The following is a 6,000-nucleotide window of genomic DNA, read 5'->3' as shown; positions in this document are numbered from 1 at the left end:
TACGAAATTGCACCCCAGACCGTAACTCCATGAGTAGATCCAGTGTGTCTGGCACACAGATTGCTTGCAGGCCCTCAACTGGCCTCTTTCTAGCCTACACACAGCCATCACTGGCACTGTGGCTGAACCAGCTTTCATCAAAAAACACAATAGATCTCCACTGTGCCCTCCAATGAGTACCAACTTCAAACCACGGAAGTAGCAAATGGCCGTGATTTTGGATCAGTGGAATGCATACTACAGGATGTCCTTGAAATAACCAATTTTTAGCAGTTTGTTGTGTCACTGTGCCGCCAACTGCTGCTCAGATTATTGCTGTAGATGCATTACAATGCGCCAGAGCCATATGCTGAACACAGTGGTCTTACCTCTCAGTAGTGCTACGTGGCCAACCAAAGTCCTACAGCAACACAGAAGGAAAATCCAGCTTCTCATAGCCCTCTTACAGGACCTCGTTCAAACTCAGTGAGGTGTTGATAATGGCGTCTTTGTAGACCCAAAGGTATGCATGACTAAAGCCCGGTCCACACGCAACGATCTCTCTGCGCAGACATCGGCGCAGATGTCTGTACATGCAAAAGATCGCTGCAAATGTGGTGTGTTCACACGACACAAACCCCAATCTACTACTCGCCCGCCATCTGTCGGTGTAGAAAAGAAATCAGTAGCAAGCGACTACGCTCCCCGTAAACGTCAAAAATTTAATTCAGTTATATTGAAATATAGAAATGGAGGAAGTTCTGTTGTGGTCTGTGTTCGCAACTTGTGTTGCAAAAAACATTCAGACCAACCGCAGAAAACAGAGAAAGCGGTCAAAATGGTGTAGACAGTGGTTGCTAAAGCGAAAGCAGTTTTCTCACATAAATTTGCTGCGAGAATTGCAGGGCGAACCTAACGACTGGCGTAATTATTTGCGGATGGATGTCGAAACTTATAATTATCTCTTAAAGCTTGTAACCCCTCATATTACGAGAAAAAATACTTGTATAGAGAAGGGCAATTTCTCCTTATGAACGGCTGGCGGTAACATTAAGATTCCTAGCAACAGGAAGGAGCTGCAAGGATTTGGGAATTTTCAACTGCAATATCGAAACAAGAGTTGAGTGAAATAATACCCGCAATTTTTCAGTTAGAGCATTGTATGCTGCTGTCTTTTTGTCTCAGTCACTATATTCTTTACTTTAATCTTCCACAAACATGGGAGGTTTCTATATATTTCAATGAATTCACTTACAAACTCTCGAGAACACCGACGAGTATCAGCCATTTTAATGCCCTGTGCGCACAAATACAAGCACTAGACTGAACAAACAGCTGTTTCGCGCCCGATTTGCGGCGATCTCCTGTCCACACGCTCCAACTTGTCTGCACAGATGTGGTTTGAACCCACAGATTTGAGAGGTTTCGCTCAAACCTCCAACTCCAACTTCCAGGTTTGCACACACCTCAGGTTGGTGCAAATCTTCTGTCCACACGCAACGATCTGTCTGCGCAGATGTTATGTGCAGAGACATTTGCGCAGACAGATCGTTGCGTGTGAACGGGCCTTAAAGCCCGGTCCACACGCAACGATCTGTCTGCGCAGACATCGGCGCAGATGTCTGTACATGCAAAAGATCGCTGCAAATGTGGTGTGTTCACACGACACAAACCCCAATCTACTACTCGCCCGCCATCTGTCGGTGTAGAAAAGAAATATCAGTGGCAAGCGACTACGCTCCCCGAAAACGTCAAAATTTAATTCAGTTATTTTGAAAAATAGAAATGGAGGAAGTTCTGTTGTGGTCTGTGTTCGCAACCTGTGTTGCAAAAAAACATTCAGACCAACCGCAGGAAACAGAGAAAGCGGTCAAAATGGTGCAGACAGTGGCTGCTAAAGCGAAAGCAGTTTTGTCACGTAAATTTACTGCGAGAGTTGCAGGGCGAACCTGTTTTGTTTTACATAACCTCGTGTTCCATTTCCTCGCACATTGGCACTCCAATTTCATCTTCAATTGTACTCCTGCTTGGTTTTGGCGTTTCTTGATCACTAAGAAAGCCAAGTAGATCAAAATACCATAACGTTGGCTGGTATACTTGATCTACTCCTACACCAGATCTTCTAGATTTCTGAACTTTGGATAACTCTTTTCGGTAAACAGTTCGCTGACAGACTAATTTACTTGACTTGCCTTCATGAACTCATCTTTCAGGAAAGCGTAAATAGCTTCACATGAGGGGTTACATGCTTTAAGAGATAATTATAAGTTTCGACATCCATCCGCAAATAATTTCGCCAGTTCGCAACGAAATTATTATTTTATTACCGTTTCTCTGTTTGCCGAGGCGCCAACTGCCCGCAATTTTTCAATTAGAGCATTGTATGCTGCTGTCTTTTTGTCTCTGCCACTATATTCTTTACTTTTAATCTTCCACAAACATGGGTGGTTTCTGTATATTTCAATGAATTCACTTACAAACTCTCGAGAACACTGACGATTATCAGCCATTTTAATGCCCTGTGCACACAAATACAAACACTAGACTGAGCAAACAGCTGTTTCGCGCCAGATTTGCGACGATCTCCTGTCCACACGCTCCAACTTGTCTGCGCAGATGTGGTTTGAACCGACAGATTTGAGAGGTTTCGCTCAAACCTCCAACTCCAACTTCCAGGTTTGCACACACCTCAGGTTGGTGCAAATCTTCTGTTCACACGCAACGATCTGTCTGCGCAGATGTGATGTGCGCAGACATTTGCGCAGACAGATCGTTGCGTGTGGACGGGCCTTAACATCAACTAGCCACGTCCAATCTCAAAGATAACTAGCACTGACGACCGTTAAGACGTTATTTAAAGCAAACCTGACTTGCATCCTCATAGTGTCGTTACTAGCGCCACTCTTACACGATTGGCGCGAAATTTGAATCAAAACACGCCTACCAACTGTCGTCTATTTCACAGAACTCCTTCTTGATGCTGCAACTTTTTTCCGTGAGTGTAGGTTAATGGAGGTACCTCACCAGCTATGAGGAAACTCTATGACTAGCAACAGCAGCCTGGTGTCAAATATAAGGATCTATGATTCATTGTGCTTCACACCTGCTGTCAACTTAGTCACGTATTCGTTATTTGTCGATTATGGAATAAAGTGCATGTTATAGGTAAATGTGTCAGTACTAACTTTACCATTATCCCATCCTGGGGTAAAATTTACGTTGGTTACCCATAGTGAATGCGCACAGTTCATTTGAATGCTTCTTCATTTCCAGCTTAATTACCACACATCGACAATGGAGCCAGCTTGCAACTGCAGAACACCTAAATTCCTAGAGATGTGTTTAGTGCTTCGTGGGAAATACTCAGCAGCCGATGATTTTGGCATCAAGAAAATGATCTCTCTTAGTACGGTACTGAACAATGTATCCCTAATGCAATCTATTGGGTTATTTTGTTCCAGACTTTACTTCACATGCATACCATTCCAGTACTAAATGCCAGTTTGTTGGACATACAAATTCTCAATTGTACACTAATGATGACATGCCTACCATACCATGTCCAGTGTTGGTCAACCACTTCATACTGCATCACATGCTACTGAACTTAACCTGCACTATGAGCGGATCCTGTGAACTCATCCACCATGGCTCTCCAGATATGCATGAGTGACTTTCCTGCCCATTTTGGTTCACAACTTAAGCTGCCTCCATTCTGACCACACTAGTCTGTGATTGGTTCATCATTTCTGAGTGCTTTCTGGCCGCACATGGCCTCTTGACGACGTTGCAAAATCCATTATTTTGCTCAGAACCTTACTGAATATGCTGATACAATCAGTAATATTATTCTGATACCCTCATATAGCAACAAATACAGTGCTGTGAAGTCTGCACTACTCCAACATCTTTCACAGACATCAGAGCAGCAATTAAGACAAGTAATTTGTGATGAGCACATGGGCAGCAGGATGCCTTCACAAATTTGATGCTGATTATGTACATTGGTGGATGTTATCCACATGCCTGATAGCACAGTTTGGACTCTATGGATCGTCAGGCTCCAAACTCAAGTACAGCTGCTGATGAGTTCACGTATGTATGAATCATTGGCAAGCAAATTAATATTGGCAGACAGGATTTTTCCTGTTTTGTAACACTGTCAATATATAAACAACCATGACTCACAGCAGCTACCCCTTGCCAACTGAGTAGGTGCGGCCAGACCAGACCAATCACACCCAAACAGTGCCAAATGTGATGTCAGCTCCGCCACAGCTGATGAAGACCTTCAGCCAACCATAAGAAACATTCACACAACCGGCACCCATGCCTAATGCATTGACATTTCTGTGTGTGAACAGCTCTGTTGGTGCCACATGCAGTTTGGTGACACAGCTTGCAACAGTGGACAATTGACAAAGCAAAATGTGATCTGCAATAGTCACACTGGTTCGACAGTTCAAATCACCTTACCTTGCTATATATCGATGAAGCACCTTACACACTGCCTCTTCACCAGAGTGATGGACTCTGCATCTTTTACGATGTACATGAACAATACTTTCTCATTGACGTAGATTTAGAATTGAGTACCTCGCCCCATGGACGTTTTCCAGCAATGAACAATATACCTGCCATCCATCTCCATGTGGCGAATGACTCCTCTATTACCGTCTATCGATCTGCATCTCTTTCTTGGCTCTGAGGAGTTGTTTTTGTGGAATTTCCTCTTTGCAGATGTCACCGAACTGGTGCTGGTGGTTGACTTCCTCTGACACTTCTATATGTCTGCCTGGTGTCATCGATTATGGACCCCACTGGCATGGTGGGCTTCTACTGTCCCTTTCTCGAAAAGCATTCAGTATTATGACATGACTGACGAAGGTCAACGATACCTGCACAGCTGTGTTGCGTTACTGGCCCAACTGTAAGAACTGCAACAGCATTATTTCGACACAAGGTTAGAGCTGCAATGCCTACAGAATGAAAGTGAAACCATACAGTGAATCATTCACACAGTGTTGGATGAACTTGCAATCACACAACACTACCTGACGTCTACCCTGACGCAACAGTCTCATCCATCTGTTTCAACTGATTCCAATACAGCAACTCAACCAGATAGCTGTACAGTAGGAACACCTACCATCACAGCATGCATGACAATACTGCATCCACGTCCAGCTCAGGTTAGTAATATATGTCCTATTCATCTTCCATTCACATCATCTGAGTGTGTTACCATCCCCACCATGCAGTCACAAATATAGTTTGCGCCGCATACAGTGAGATGGTGCACAAGATTACTAGCACCCGGGGCCCTCCTGTCTGCTTCAGACCACAGTGGTTACCACCAGACAAGCTCTGTGTTGGCAAAAACTGCTGTTAATGAATTACTGCAAGTTGGACTCATGTGACCTGATAGTTCATGGGCTTTTCCCATCAAATTAGTGCTCAAGGAAGATAGTAATATTTAGGCTAAGTGGAGACTATAAGGCCTTGAATACCCACACAGTCATTGATAGCTACCTGGCCCCAAAATTAAAGACTTCACCTTGTGGGCACCTCGGTTTTCAACATCTTAGATTGCAAAACAGACCTACAGATACTCATGAGTAAGGAGGATATTCAAAGGTGGTCATCATGGCGCCCTTCGGTTTAAAGACTGTCTCGTACGTGCCACAACTTTAGGGCATCCACTACCTATCCCTCAATTGACAACTATGTTGGACGTGAGTGACTTAGCCATGGGTGCGATCCTGTAGCAAGAAGTGGCGGGCATTCAGGAGCCCTTCATTTTTTTTTATTTCCGTGTAAACTGATGGATTATCAGTCCAAGTGGCCGCCTACGATCGTGAAATGTTGGCGGCGTTGAAGCGGTCTGTCAGTTTAAATATGACGTGGAGGGCAGACTTGTCATCATTTACACACATTTGGTGCAATAGATATGCAACCCTTCAAAAGATTCCTGCCCTCTACGGTTCTGTCACCAAGATCATACAGTGCTATTCATAGCTG

Source organism: Schistocerca americana, chromosome 8 (assembly GCF_021461395.2).
Source record: "Schistocerca americana isolate TAMUIC-IGC-003095 chromosome 8, iqSchAmer2.1, whole genome shotgun sequence".
Classification (NCBI taxonomy): domain Eukaryota; kingdom Metazoa; phylum Arthropoda; class Insecta; order Orthoptera; family Acrididae; genus Schistocerca; species Schistocerca americana.
The sequence above is the reverse complement of the archived record's forward strand: the minus strand, read 5'-3'. Positions refer to the sequence as shown.